The 15,873-nt window shown below is 47.8% G+C and overlaps 1 protein-coding gene across 5 annotated transcripts in view; it reads left to right on the top strand.

Moving 5' to 3' along the window:
* The window catches only part of GCDH (glutaryl-CoA dehydrogenase), a 220,253-nt gene that overhangs the window by 186,462 nt on the left and 17,918 nt on the right, over positions 1 to 15,873 (top strand). The window lies entirely within an intron of this gene.

Below are 15,873 nucleotides of genomic sequence, written 5' to 3'. Positions count from 1 at the left end.
ATTGTCACCCTGCACTGTGCATAGATTTTCCCTTGCCTCTGGCTGCCACAATGCTGAGTGCAAGAGCCTTTCCACAGCCTTCCTGGGTAAGGCATCAGATGACTAAGCCTTCAACGACAAGCAAGAGCATCCATTTTGATAGTAGACAAATGGACGTTCGGGGATTTGGAGACTATGTGTGTCAGACAGTTGTGCTACTTTAGAGATTCTGGACTGCTGATAGTAGAACAATCTTTTAAGTAACACAAACAGAAGAACAATTTTTTAGACTGCACAAAATGTAGATTCGGGTCTCAGACAGGAGATATTTCTTCTGGTTCATGCAGCTGGGGTTGGCATTCAAGGATTACAGATTTCACATGCTCATGTATCAGACAACAGAGTTATTTCAGCAGAACTGAGCTAACGTTCAGGTAACACTGATCACTCAGACGCACTCCTTGCATAACAGAACAAGTTACTTACCTTCGGTAACACATTATCTGGTAGAGACTCTATCTAGCTGCAGAGTCCTTACCTTTGAATTTTCCAGGCATCAGGCTGGATCCGGAAATGTTTGCTGAGCAATACCACTTGCGCGCGGCATCGAGTGTCTCCATTCAGCTCCGCGTGACGTCGGCATCGGTTATGACGTCGCAGTGCCTATATAGGCACCACCCAGGTGCGCGGACGTCAGTACTTTTTGTACTTTCCACGCCAGAAGTGCAGAGCCATGAAGTAACTGACGTAGTCATGTGCAAGACTAGGGCCCTGAAAAGGGGAACAACCCTAGCACTACATTATCAGCCCGCAAAGAGGGGATGCATGGGTGGGGCTGTAAGGAATCTGCACCTAGATAGTCTCTACCAGATAATGCGTTTACTGAAGGTAAGTAACTTGTTCATTTGATAGAGACTTCTAGCTGCAGATTCCTTACCTTTGAATCAGATACCCGAGCCATACCATCCCGGCGGTGAGTTGCGGACTCAATATCCTAGACTAAGAAGTCTAGCAGGACTGAACGGTCAAAATGTCCATCCCTGCTCACCTGACCATCAAGACAGTAATGTTTTGCAAACGTGTGCAAAGAAGCCCACATAGCTGCCTGACAGATGTCTTGGACTGGGACAACCCGAGCATAGGCCACAGCCGCAGCCTTTCCCTTGGTGGAATAGGCCCTTAATCCCTCAGGGGGCTGCTTCTTCGCCAAGGCATAACAGATCTTGATGCAGAGAACGACCCAGTGAGAGATGGTCCTTTTCTGCACTGCCCTTCCCTTCTTTGCTCCCTCATACCCCACAAAGAGTTGGTCAACCACCCGGAACTCTTTAGTGCGGTCAATGTAGAACGACAACGCTCTTTGTGGGGTAGAGACGCTCCTCCTCCTTAGAGGGATGTGGGGGAGCAAAGAAGGTGGCAAATTGATGGACTGACCCAGATGGAACGGGGTCACAACCTGGTGCGAAGCACCACCTTGTCCTGAAAGGACATAAGATAAGGAGGCAAGCTGGATAACGCCTACAACTCACTAACCCTCCTGTCCGATATAATTGCCACTAAGAAGGCTGTTTTGATGGTCAATAGCTGGATGGGACTATTGTGCAAAGGCTCAAAGGGAGCACACATCATGTAGGTGAGGACCAAATTAAGGTCCCACTGCGGCATAATAAAGGGCATGGGTGTAAATAAGTGAGCCAACCTTTTTAGAAATCTATTTACAATAGGAGACTTAAAGAGAGAAGGCTGGTCTGGCATCCGCAAAAAAGCAGACAGAGCAGAAAAGTAACCCTTGAGAGTTCCCAAGGTAGAGCCCTGCTGGGCAAGGGTTAGAATGAATAAAAGGACAGTAGAAAGAGGAGCAGAAAGAGGGTCAATGGACCTTTCTGGCAGTATAATACACATTTTTGCCAATGGCAAGAGTGTGTCGTCTTTGTGGATGGCCGCCTGTCCGCCAGAATAACATTAAAGACTTCGGGAGGAAGGTCAAAAGCTATCAACGGTCACTGCTCAATCTCCACGCATGGAGGCGCAGAGTTGACTGGTTCGAGTGGAGCAACCTCCCCTGCTGCTGCGATAAAAGATCCTCCCGAAGGGGCAGCCTGATCGAAGGATCGATACTCATAAGCTCTGAACCAGACTTTCCTTGCCTAGTCCGGATCCACAAGAATAACTTGGGCCGGTCGCTCCCGATCTTCAGAACTCTGGGTAGGAGTGGTATGGGCGGAAAGGCCTATAACAGGCCTGAGCTCTACTGCGACGAAAAGAGTCGCTGAGTGATAGCTGCCTTGGAAACTCCACTGCGCAGTACTGCTGACACTGCGCGTTCTCTTCGGAGGCAAACAAATCTAACCAGGGTTCTCCCCACTGCTGAAAGAGACCATGCGCCACCTCCGACGGAGACGCCATTTGCGATCCGCTAGGCATCGACAGCTGAGTTCGATCGCCCTGGTGTTCAGAGAACCTGCCAGGTGTCGAACCACCAGGGTTACACCCTGCTGTTCCAGCCATGTCCAGAGACGCAGGGTCTCTCGAAAAAGGGTCCATCACCCCACCCCGCCTTGCTTGTTGCAGTACCACATGGCGGTGTTGTTGTCCGTGAACACCTGCACAAGCTTCCCCTTGACAGACGGTAGAAATACTTTCAATGCCAAATGAATTAATCCGAGCTCCAATAAATGTATGTGGAGCTCCGACTCCGCTGTAGACCAGTGTCCCCTGATCTCCCCATCTCCCAGATGGCCATCCCCTCCCAGAAGTGACGCATCTGTCACAACCGTGAGATCTGGTTGGGGAAGCTAGAGGGGTCTGCCATTGACCAATTCGCGGTTTGTTAACCACCACTGCAGATCATTTGCAGTTCCTTCCGAGATCTGAACCATGTCGGTGAGATTTGCCCGATGCTGTGCTCATTGGAACTTCAAGTCCCACTGCAGAGCCCACATACGCCATCTTGCATGTCATACCAACAGGATGCAGGAGGCCATGAGACCCAATAGCCTCAGAGTCAGTCTCACCGAAATCCAGGATAGAGGCTGAAATATCGGAATCATAGCCTGAATACCCTGGACTCACTGCTCGGGAGGATAAGCCCGAAACTGCACTGTGTTCAGAACAGCTCTGACAAAAGGAAGCATCTGAGAAGGAGTCAGGTGTGACTTTGGCACGTTTGTAGAGAACCCCAGCGAATGCAGGAGGTTCGTAGCAGTCTGAAAATGGGTGACGACTGCCTGGGACGAGGACGCCTTCAACAGCCAGTCGTCGAGGTAGGGGAAGACCTACACCCCTAACCTGTGCAGATGTGCTGCAAGCACTGCAATCACCTTGGTGAACAACTGGTAAGGCTGAAGGGGAGCACGGTAAACTGAAAGTGCTCACGGCCTACCTTGAACCGCAGGTAACGCCTGTGGCCCGGCAGGATGGGAATGTGAAAATACGCATGCTGCAGGTCCAACGCTACCACCCAGTCCTCCTGGTGTAGGGCAGACAAGACCTGAGCCAGAGTGAGCATTTTGAATTTCTCTTTTTTGAGGAAGAGATTGACAGTCTGAAGATCTAAAATGGGCCGTAGCCCCTTGTTCTTCTAGGGAATCAGAAAGTAGCGGGAATAACAGCCACTGCCTACTTCTGAAACTGGGTCCCCTTCTATAGCTCCCTTGGCCAAAAGAGCCGTAATTTCCTCCTTTAGCAGCTGTTCCTGACTTGGCAGAATAGAAGAAGGAAAAGAAAGGAAAGGTAGATAATAGCCCTCTTATAGGATCTGCAAGATCCACTTGTCCAATGTTATTGATCTCCAGTGAAGATGATGACGAATTCTCCCACCAACTGGAGTAGTGTGATCCTCCAGAACCAGCCTAGGAGTGCTTGGAGGCTGCGGCTTATGGGGGTAGTTTGGTAGACGACTTCTGGCCTCCATTCCGTGATCGGAATCGACCGCATCCACGCACAGCTTGGGCAGTCTGAGTGGGACAGTGGCTGGGATAGGGCTGACACGGCTGGAAACCCCTTCCGTTGTCACGAAAGGGGCAAACGGAAGACTGGCCACGATGAATGAAGGAAAGGCCCAAGGATCTGGCCGTAGCACGAGAGTCCTTGAACCTGACCGGGCCGAGTCTGCCTTTTCCCCAAAAAGGCAAGTTCCATCAAAGGGCATGTCCATCAAATTGGCTTAGACATCGCCCGAGCAGCCAGTAGTACGTAGCCAGGCGTGGGGTCTCAGGGCCACGGTCGCTGAAATCGATCTGCCCAGCGAATCGGTTGTATCTAACCCACACGTATTGCGAATTTTGCTGCATCCCTCCCGTCCTTCACAGCTTTGGAGAGCACAGCCCCGGCCTCCTCCGGGACTTGTGGCAGCACTTGTACAACCATCTCCCAAAGGTAATGGGAGAAACAGCCCAATAAACATGCAGTATTCACCGACAGCAATGCCAGGCTGGAGGAAGAAAACATCTTCTTCCCAAGTGAATCCAGCCTTTTGGATTTCCTATCCGAAGGCACAGAAGGGAATGCGCCTTGGGATATAGAAGCCTGCACCACCAAACTCTCTGGGGTGGGGTGTTGGCTGAGGAACTTTGGGTCGTCCGGAGCTGGGAGATGGCGCCGTGCAATCATCCTATTCACAGGAGCCCCTATGCTAGGTTTGGACCAAGTTCCTAGAAGGACGTCAGTGAGTGCTTCATTAAAGGGCAACAGGGGTTCGGAAGTGGAAGCCCCAGGTTGAAGCACCTCAGTCAGGAGATTAGTCCTGACCTGCACCGAGGGCAGCTCTAGTCCGAGCACCTCGGCTGCCCTCTTTACCACCATGTTTGTCAACCAAAGAAGGCTTGGGTCCTTATGCTACCTGAACTGGACCACTACAAATATCTATAAACACAATTTATCCAGTGAGCATAATTTATATGAATTGCTACACAAAACGAGTCTTTGTCACTGATTCAGAAGCCTGTGTGATTTATTTCACTTTTCTTATTTTACTTTAAGAAAGACGAGATAATTACATTTTAGTCATGTCATCTAATCGGGCAACACTTCTTTTTACAAATTCTGTAACAAACACAATACTAAAGTACATAATAGACAAATCAATAAACATAACAAGACTCAGATTTGACGTATAAAGACATAATGAGACATGTAAGACCAGTCCCTTACTACATTGAAAAACACTCGGCGGACAAATGAAATTCACCGACAAATGTCTTTTGTAACCCTGCCAGTGTTTGTGGCTCTGGGAATTATAGTTTCTTTAGGAGGTGTTGTCAATCAGAGGGAGGTGTTGGTGCAAAGGTTTCCTCGTGGCACACCCTGTATGTGTGTTATCCCAAAAGCTGCTGTCGACGCGTTTCAAACCCCATCTTATTGGGGGGTTCTCCTGGACCTGGACTTTGTTGTATCCACGACCTGGACTTGGTTGTATCCACTGAAAAAAAATGAATGAATTTTTTTTTGTTTATTCTACCTTTAAGATCTCCTGTTCCAATGTTTCACTAATTCAACTACTAAAATACCTTATATTTGCTCAAAATGTGAGAGGTCTGTGGTTATCCTCAGAGTTAGTTCTGACCATCTCTTATCATATCTTATCTTTACCACCATGGCATAGGACGCTCCCTCCTCCGTAGCCACTGAAGGTGGAGAGAGCATGCCATTATCTGGGGGAAGTATCCAGACCTCTGGCCTCCCCAAGTTCTCAAAACCAGTCCAAATTCTCCTCAGACACATCCTGGTTCTCAAGAGAGCCCCCGGACCCCTCCCATTCCTCTCCTGAGCCTAGCATGGCTTCAAAGTGCTCAGACAACAACATAGAACCTCTGGGTTCTGTCGACTTCGGAATCAGTGTCGATTAACGCCATTCAGGCTCCGTGTCATTGGGTCTGAGGATAGGGCTTGCGCCACTGACGGGCATCGGCGACTTCGCAGGCACCGTCTTCGGGTTTGACGCCAGGGAAGGTTGTGTTGACAAGATCGGTGTCGAATCGGATCCCGCAGGCCCCACCAGCATCGTGGCTGGAGCCCAATGGAGCCTCTTCCGACCCCGCGGTGCCCGAATGCTCGCCAGCAGGGTAGTTCCGCTGTAATACGTGGTGCATGGCCTCGTAAAAGCTTTTCATTTGAGCGGGAGTCACTTCGGCTCCTGGAAAGTGGGGGAGGCACGAAGTCGACCTTGGCTCCAGCTCCGCGGAACCGTGCCTAGAGCATCGGTGCTCCTTACCTCTCTCGACGACGGACGCCAGTTGAGGTGAAGACGAAGTCCGCTTGGCCTTCTTCTTCTTCTTGTACCTCTTCCCAAAGTGTCCCAAGGACCTTGAATGAGAGAAAGAGGACTTAGGGCTTCAGGAGCTGTCCCACAACCACATCTTCTTAAAACGGGATCGTGACCTCCTCGGAGTAACGCTTGACGGTGTTGACTGTCGGGCCGTGAATAGTTAATTGCTCGCTCCCTCAAGGTCTTCGGAGCCATCGCCCGACAGTCTGAACACGACTTTGTGTCGTGGTTGCGCTCGAGTCACCAAAACATACGCGGTGGGGATCAGTAACCAACATCATTGGGGAACAAGTCCCACATGGTTTGAAACCTCCCTTCCTCTAAGACATCCCTCGCACACGAAGTCAGATTCCAAAAATTTCAACAAAAGCCCAGAAAAGGCCTGCCAAAAAGCGGCAGAGGGGTAGCTCTTCCCTGATCGGCGCTTAACTGGCGCGTAAAGAAAGAAACAAGTTACTTATCTGTAACTACAGTTATCCATTATTGGTATCCTTCATAGATTCACATGCCTGAATCATTCCCCGTCGTCGTAGTGGGAGTCCCATGGTACATATATAACAAAGTAGTAAGAAGTAAATATTACATTTCCATAGGCTATTATGGTAGCAACCATATACTCTATAGCCTATTAGTCCCCTTTTACAAAAAGGACCAAACTGAAACCTCAGCCAATCAGCAACCAGCACCCTCTAGAACCTTCCCAAGAGAGGCTGTGTCCCTCAGATTTTCTAGCACGAGTGAAGTTAGTACTGTATCCTAGAGGTGCCTCTCCGGGGAGGAGGGTGGGTTGCATGTGAATCTATGAAAGATACCAATACTGGATAACTGTAGTTACAGGTAAGTAACTTGTTTCTTATCCAGTATTGGGGTATCTTTCATAGATTCACATGTCTGAATCAGAATAGTAAGCAGTTCCTTATCTGCATTTATATATGTAAATGTGCTAGTGAACAAGGGCAGTCCGCCCGAAACGCGTATGGCGCTTTTGATGTGGAGGTGCAATTTGCTATGTTGTGCATACCTACAATAAAGAGAGGTTTTCCTGCCGCTGAAGTTGCCGTTCTCGAAGCAAGGTCTTTTCTTCTTTATGTAATTAACAGTGGCGAGATCCTCGTCGTGAGAATGCCCCCCGCGCAGCATGCGGGCCACGGCACCTGTATTGAAGTGCCACGTGGAGCTGAAGACCGACTATTGTGGGATAGGAAATTGTGCAGAACATTGCGAGTTTATCTCCATACCACCCCACCATGGGAATGATGTTTTTACGGACACAGTATTAACTACATATCACTTTGAGAAAAAATGCCATTATGGTAAATAAACTGCAAAACCCAGAATGCACTTGCGGAATGAGGGCGGCGGCAAAGATTTATAAAGCGCAGCTGTGGTGATCTGTAAATGTGCCAGTGAACAAGGGCAGTCCGCCCGAAACGCGTATGGCGCTTTTGATGTGGAGGTGCAATTTGCTATGTTGTGCATACCTACAATAAAGAGAGGTTTTCCTGCAGCTGAAGCTGCCGTTCTCGAAGCAAGGTCTTTTCTTCTTTATGGAATTAACAGCGGCGAGATCCTCGTCGCGAGAATGCCCCCCGCGCAGCATGCGGGCCACGGCACCTGAATCGAAGTGCCACGTGGAGCTGAGGACCGACTATTGTGGGATAGGAAATTGTGCAGAACATTGCGAGTTTATCTCCATACCACCCCACCATGGGAATGATGTTTTTACGAACACAGTATCAACTGCATATCACTTTGAGAAAAAATGCCATTATGGTAAATAAACTGCAAAACCCAGCATGCACTTGCGGAATGAGGGCGGCGGCAAAGATTTATAAAGCGCAGCTGTGGTGATCTGTAAATGTGCCAGTGAACAAGGGCAGTCCGCCCGAAACGCGTATGGCGCTTTTGATGTGGAGGTGCAATTTGCTATGTTGTGCATACCTACAATAAAGAGAGGTTTTCCTGCAGCTGAAGTTGCCGTTCTCGAAGCAAGGTCTTTTCTTCTTTATGGAATTAACAGCGGCGAGATCCTCGTCGCGAGAATGCCCCCCGCGCAGCATGCGGGCAACGGCACCTGAATTGAAGTGCCACGTGGAGCTGAGGAACGACTATTGTGGGATAGGAAATTGTGCAGAACATTGCGAGTTTATCTCCATACCACCCCACCATGGGAATTATGTTTTTACGGACACAGTATCAACTGCATATCACTTTGAGAAAAAATGCCATTATGGTAAATAAACTGCAAAACCCAGAATGCACTTGCGGAATGAGGGCGGCGGCAAAGATTTATAAAGCGCAGCTGTGGTGATCTGTAAATGTGCCAGTGAACAAGAGCAGTCCGCCCGAAACGCGTTTGGAGGTGCAATTTGCTATGTTGTGCATACCTACAATAAAGAGAGGTTTTCGTGCAGCTGAAGTTGCCGTTCTCGAAGCAAGGTCTTTTCTTCTTTATGATATATATATATATATATCAGACCGAGTGCCAAAAACTTTGACTTGGAGTGCTGGATGTCTATTTCGAGAAAGAATGGAGTATTCCTATAATTGATTTTATATATATATATATATATATATATATATATACACACACACACATACATGTAAACATATGCATGAATATGCATAAAATGTAGATGTATGTATGTTCGTCAGCGAATAGCACCCTTGCAGACGGTGGGTAGTGCTATAATACTCTTACATGAAATATCAATCCAAAGATCAAAGATTAGAACGTGAAACCGTGCATAGAATATGTGCAGTATAACAAGCAAAGTAGAAAAACAAATATGCATAGATACATTTAAGAGATATAGACTGCATCCAAGACATCAACTAATAAAACCTCTACTGAAAGAGGCTTACCTTAAGAAAATAGGTTCCTCAACACTGCCTGTCCCACCGATGCGTCAGCACGTTGTGATGATTCCAGGCAGTAATGATGCGCAAACGTGTGCGTCGTTTTCCATGTCGCAGCTCTGCAGATTTTTTCAAGTGGCACTACGGCAAATAGAGCAGTTGATGCTGAAACTGCTCTAGTGGAGTGCGGTCTCACAGTTCTTGATAATGGTTTCCCATCCTTGTCATGGCAAAATTGAATTGTGCTCGCTATCCACTTGGCTATGGTAGCTTTAGAGACTGCAGTGCCTTGACAGCTTTGCCCATAAGCTATGAACAATTGATTTGATTTCCTTATGTCTTTAGTTCTTTGCAAATAAAATTCAAGACATCTCTTTAGGTCTAGAGTGTGTAGCGCTCTTTCCGCAGGCATGGAGGGGTTAGGGAAGAAAGTCCTCAGAATGACTCGCTCATTCAAATGGATTTGCGTAGGAACTTTAGGGATGAACTTAGGGTTCGTCCTCCGAATGACCATTTGATCCGTGAAGCGCAAGAACGGATGGGATATGGTGAAGCCCTGTATTTCACTAACCCTTCTTGTCGAAGTAAGTGCTAGCAGAAGGGCGACTTTCCAGGTCAAGTACTTCAATTCTGCCTTGTGAAAGAGCTCGAATGGTTGTTTTAGCAACTGAGACAACACCACATTAAGCTGCCATTCCGGAGGTGGAGCTTTGATGGGCGGAAAAGCTCTAAACAGTGCTTTCATAAATTGCTTTATGACTCTTGATGACCATATAGATGGAGTATTTGGCGATCGTCTATATCTTGATATAGCAGCCAGGTGAACTCGGACTGATGAGTGTGCAAGACCAGATTTTGCTAAAGAAAGCAAATAAGGCAGGACCTCCTCTGGAGCAGAGAGAAATTGATATATCTCCTTGTGTTTGCACCATACACAGAAACGTTTCCACTTAAGCCTGTAAGTCTTTTTGGTGCTTTCAGCCCTAGATTTGCTAATTATGTTTTCGCAGTCTTGCGCAATGTTCAAATCTCTAAATTCAAAGAGTTCAGGAGCCAAGCATGCAGTTGCAGAGAAGCTGGCTCTGGGTGACGCACTTGGCCCTTGTTCTTTGTCAACAGCGTTGGTGTTGGCAACAGACTGATGGGCTGAGATTCCGACAGAAGGAGGAGTTCCGTGTACCAATGCTGTCTGGGCCACCTGGGGGCTTTCAGCAGAATGCCGCAACGTTCCCATTTCAGCTTCGTGAGTACCCTGGGTATCAGAGGAATGGGGGGAAAAGCGTATGCATAGATTCCTGACCAGCGTATCAAAAGAGCATTCCCCCGTAAGTTTGGGAGAGGGAATCTGCTTGCGAAGAATCGGCATTTGGAATTGAGCTGGGTCGCAAATAGGTCCAGCGCCGGTTTCCTCCAGAGTGCAAATATCTCGTCCAGCTGTGCTTGTTCCAGCTCCCATTCGTGACAGCTGTCGCTCGTTCTGCTCAAGGTATCCGCCCAGGGATTCCGGAGACCCGAGACATGTTCTGCTGTCAAGGAAATGTGGTGGAGTGTCGTCAGCCAGTTCCACAACTGCTGCGCGTCCTGTGACCGAGTTAGAGATTTTGTGCCTCCTTGTTTGTTGATATAAAACATGCTTGTGGTATTGTCCGTCTGGATCAACACCGACGACCCTTGTAATCGAAAAAGGAAAGCCCGAAGAGATATGAAAATGGCTTTCAGTTCCAGTCTGTTTATGTGCATCTGCCTCTGAGCCAAGGACCACTTCCCTTGCACTTGCAGGTCCTGCAAGTGTCCTCCCCAGCCTTCCATAGAAGCATCTGTTGTTACTACGTAATCTGGGATGACTGGAAGAAAAGACTGGCCTTGGGACAGATGTGAAGTCTGAGTCCACCACCTTAGGGCCTCCTTCATCCGAGAAGTGACGTTGATTACGTCGTCGAAGGAACCTGAGGTTTGAATCCATTGACATTGCAATTCCTCTTGAAGAGGCCTCATGTGCAATCGAGTTAGCGGCACAAGATCTATTGCGGAAGAGAGCATTCCCAGTAGAGATTTGAACACTCTCACAGAAATGCACTTTTTTCTGTACAGCTTGAGTGCTAATGCTCGTAACCTTTATTGCCTTTCCCCGGAAAGGAAAGCTTTGTTCTGGATGGTGTCCAGCTTGGCCCCCAGAAATGTTGTTATCCGATTTGGGAAAATTGAAGATTTCTGAAAATTGACTAAGAAACCCAGTTTGTGAAAAAGAGTGAGGCAATCGTTTGTTGTATTCTCCACTAGGCGAGAAGATGGTGCCTTTAGCGGCCAGTCGTCGAGGTAAGGGAATACCTGATGACCTTTGCTTCTGAAGGCTGCTGACACTGGAGTAAGGAATTTTGTGAACGTCCGTAGGGCCGTTTTGAGGCCTAATGGAAGGACTCGGAATTGATAGTGGGTACCAGCCACATTGAAGTATGCATCCTCGTGATCCAATGAAGTCATGAAATCGCCACTGTTGAGGCGTCGTAGGATGTCTGAAAGAGTAACCTTCCTGTATGTTTGACTCTTTAGAAATTTGTTCAATTTTCAGAGGTCTAGGATAGGCCTCCACTCTTCCGACTTTTTGCGAATGAGAAAGAAGCAGAAATAAAAGCCTTTCCTCCTTTGGGAAAAACGGACCTTTTCTATTGCCCCTTTCTGAAGCATGACACGTGCTTCTTTTTTGAGTAAGCGAAGGTGAGGGGGGTGCGATCTTCTGGGAGGGGTATTGGGAGGTTGTTGGATGAATTCCAGTGTGTGGCTATAAGTGATGAGATCCAGGACCCACTTGTCTGAAGTGATGTCTCGCCACTGGTCGATATGATCGGAGATTGTCGCACCATTCGGCGGGAAATGAAAAACAGCTGGTACCCTGTTGCAATCAATGCAGCCGGTGTCACAGCCTTGGTATCCCGGCTTTCGCTTTGAGCCTTGCCTGGAGAAACCAGCTGTATTCGCTTGGCGGTAGGATTGCTGCTGATATCCCCGATGGTATTGTGGCTGGTAGGTCTGATAGGACCCCTATAATTGGAGAAGCCCCTACCTCGGGCTCCTCGAAAGGGCACCTTGCGGTACTGCAGGGTTCCAAGCGCCTTAGCAGTGTCAGTATCTTTCTTAATGGCGTTAAGCGCCTCATCAATATGGTTGCCTCATAGGCTGTCACCATCATTGGCCATTTCCAAGATCTTGGTCTGAACTTCCGGGCAGAAATTTGTTGCCTTTAACCACCCTTGACGCCTTAAAATGGCAGCACCAGCTAACTGCCTGAAACCAGTTGTGGCAATGTCCACAGCAATGTCAATAATTTTTGACGTTGCTCTCTCTTCTTCCGTGAGTATTTTAAGAAACTCTTCCGTGCTATCTTCCGGAATGACATCCTTCATTGAACCGATGTCGGACCACATTTGTCTATCATAATGGGCTAAAATGGCTAAAGTGTTAGCCGCCCTAACTGAGACTGCTGCCATTGATGAGAATATTGAAAATTGAATCAAGGCATCGGCCTTCCTTGTCTCTGAGCCGCCTGAGAGATCACCAAGTCTGGTTTAGGGTGACTTGTAAGACACGCAGGAGAGCCCTCCGGTGCTCTATAATTTTTATCCAACTTTGGCAGCACAGGAACCACGGAAGCTGGTGCCTTCATGACCTTGATTCCTTCTTGCCAAATATGATCAATGATGGGTATTGATCTGACAGTCTTTCTTGCCTGGTCCTTAAAATCATAAAGGAAACAGTCCAATTGATGCAAAATTGTTGGAAGATGAAACCGGTTAGCGGCTCTGTCCATAATATTATGGAATCCTCCGATATCCTCCGGGGGTGAGTCCGAAGGGTGATGAGGCGATGGAGATGGCGTTGGCGCTATGTAGTCATCCCACTCATCCGCTGGTGGAGGAGGGTCTGGCATCTCTCCTTCTTCCTGCTCTTCCTCGGATGTAGTAGGGTCTTCTACGGGAGGAAGAGGAGTCATGGGACATGGTGCCATCCCAAGAGTGACAGGAGGTGGAGGCAGCGGTACTTGAGGAACTACCTGCGGAGGTGGAGGAGGTACGACAACATCCTCTTAAGGAGGAAACCTTCTCTTATAGTCTGCCAACATATTCTGAAGGTCTAGAATTAACGCTGGAGGAAACTGCGCAGACTGCTGTCTAGGCTGCTCAAAATATTGTTGGTACTGAACAGGAGGGGCCGGATACTGCTGGTAATACTGTTCTTCATACTCATATTCATCATCCGAATCCTCAACATCCAAAAGATGGCTGGGACGTAGCGGAGAAATGTTTGGTGTCCTGAATTGAGGTTGTGCAGATTGCTGGAACGGGGTTGACGGATCTGCATAATAAACTGGATTTTTCGAGGTTAGTGTTGTCATCGACGGAGAAATTCTCGTCGTCGACGGGGCCGTCATCGATGGTAAACCAGTGATGGTCGACAGTACTGTCACAGCCGGTGGGATTGCCATTGGTGGAACATATCCAGTCAATGACCGTGTTGTCGTCGACGGTGGTATTGTCGTCGTTGACGATGGTGTAGTTGTCGACCGTTTCATCGTCATCGACGATGGTATCGTCGTCGACGGTTTCGTTGTCGGATGTCTCATCGTCGACGGTGGTGTCATCGTCTATGTCTTCGTCGACGACAGCTTCGCTGACGATGAGGTCTTTGCTCTCGTCGACGGTGTAGTCGTCAACGATAAAGGTAGCGTTGACGGTATGCATCTTTTATACTTGCCGTCGATGTTGTAAACGCCTTCGACGATTTCGACGACGAGAGAGTCACAGTAGTCATTGTCGAAGTAGAAACAGGCGTCAACGGTGAACTTGACCCCGAAGAAGACTTGTGGCCAGTTTTACATTTGGAATGGCTAGAAGACTCTGGTTTTGCCTTTGACGTTCCTGGAGTCTGAGGGGATCCAATCTCTGAGGAGATCTTGGGCTGTTTCTCCTTTTTAAGAGATTCCTTAGCCACATGAGAAACTTTAGAATGTTTCCTTCTCTCTTCAGGCTGACCCTCAGGCGACCTGGGCCTCTTGAGTGACATAGAGGACGTGTCGCTCTTTTTTAGCCATATTCGAAGTCTTCCTTCTCTATCCGTCAAGGTCTTGGTTGAGAAGGTGAGGCAAATCTTGCATTGTTTTGTCTCATGGCTGGGATAGAGACAATATATACAATCCTTGTGTGTATCGTCCACATGCACCCTCTTCTTCCCACAGGATTTACAGGCTCTAAATAATCCTTTTTTATCAAACATTCTTCTTAAAGAAATCTAAAAGAGACATCTGAGAAACTGAAGAAAACTGAGCAGAGCTCAGTGAAAATCTGAGGGACTCAGCCTCTCTTGGGAAGGTTCTAGAGGTTGCTGGTTGCTGATTGGCTGATTTTTCAGTTTGGACCTTTTTGTAAAAGGAGACTGATAGGCTATAGAGTATATGGTTGCTGCCATAATAGCCTATGGAAATGTAATATTTACTTCTTACAACGACGACGGGGAATGATTCAGGCATGTGAATCTATGAAAGATACCCCAATACTGGATAAAGAACTGACGTCTGCGCGCCTGGGTGGCACCTATATAGGCACTACGACGTCATAACCGATGCTACCGACGACGTTACGCAGAGCTGAAGAGAGCCACCCGACGCCACGCGCAAGGGGTATTGCTCAGCAAAAGTTTCTGTATCCAGCCTGACGCCTGGGAAATTCAAAGGTAAGGAATCTGCAGCTAGAAGTCTCTATCAGATCTGTTTTTATAGGTCAAGCATGAGAGAGAGCCAAGAGATGACCTAGATCGCACAGAACCACATCTCCAACATCATAGATATATTTAGTGATACAGTGAGCTTTCAGGATTAGGCTTCAGATACAATAGCTATCTTTCAGTTTGCATCACTGTGGGAGCCTACAGCACTACCTAGAATAGCTAACTTTCATTTTACATATCTCTTTAAAAAGCTTGGGCACGGAGTTAGGGGCCATAGCGGGCCCCCCCTTTCCCCTTGGGCCTCGGACATGGGCCCTGGGGGGCATTTATGGTGCCCTCTACATATCCCAGCACCCTGTGGCAGACACCGCATGGTGCCTGCAACATAGTGCAGGGATATGTAACATGTAATTTCATTGTACTGCCGTGGGTGGGTGCTGCAGACCGCAGCACCCTCCGCAATACAATGAATAGACATTGCAACTGCGTGGTGGCGGGCCCCATTCCGAATGGCTGGTGGACGGGCGGACGTCCGTTTGTCTGCCATCCTAATGAGACTCGTAGTGCTTAGACAGCAAATCAGATCCTCGGGTAAAGGACCTCACAGAATCAGACGCCAAACAACGTAGAGTTATCCTTCAAGTTATTCAGAGTTTTACATTCATTTCTTAACCAGAAGGGTTTAACCCTAGTCTTACATAAAAGCTGAGGTCCAATACGGCATATCACATCCCTCCAGTTATACAGGTACAGAATTCAACTCGTGTTTAATGCTTTGTCTTTAATCAACAGGACTAACAGTAGTCTTTTTGTCCAAAGACCCCCTTATGGAAAAGTTACTTACCGGTCATCTAGTTTTACTTCTTGGGAATCTCCATTGAAATCACAAGCTCTGACTAGTTCATCCATGAACAGAGTTCTGCAACACTTTAACAAAATATTTACAACAGGTACTTTTCTTAGATCACCGGGTAGGAGAGAACACATTCCAAAACAGGCCTCCAAATGCCGTTGTATGTTAAAGACCTACATTTTCAGCACTGGAGTGTAGC

Source organism: Triturus cristatus, chromosome 4_2 (genome assembly GCF_964204655.1).
Source record: "Triturus cristatus chromosome 4_2, aTriCri1.1, whole genome shotgun sequence".
In the NCBI taxonomy this organism is placed as follows: Eukaryota; Metazoa; Chordata; class Amphibia; order Caudata; family Salamandridae; genus Triturus; species Triturus cristatus.
The sequence above is the reverse complement of the archived record's forward strand: the minus strand, read 5'-3'. Positions and strand labels throughout refer to the sequence as shown.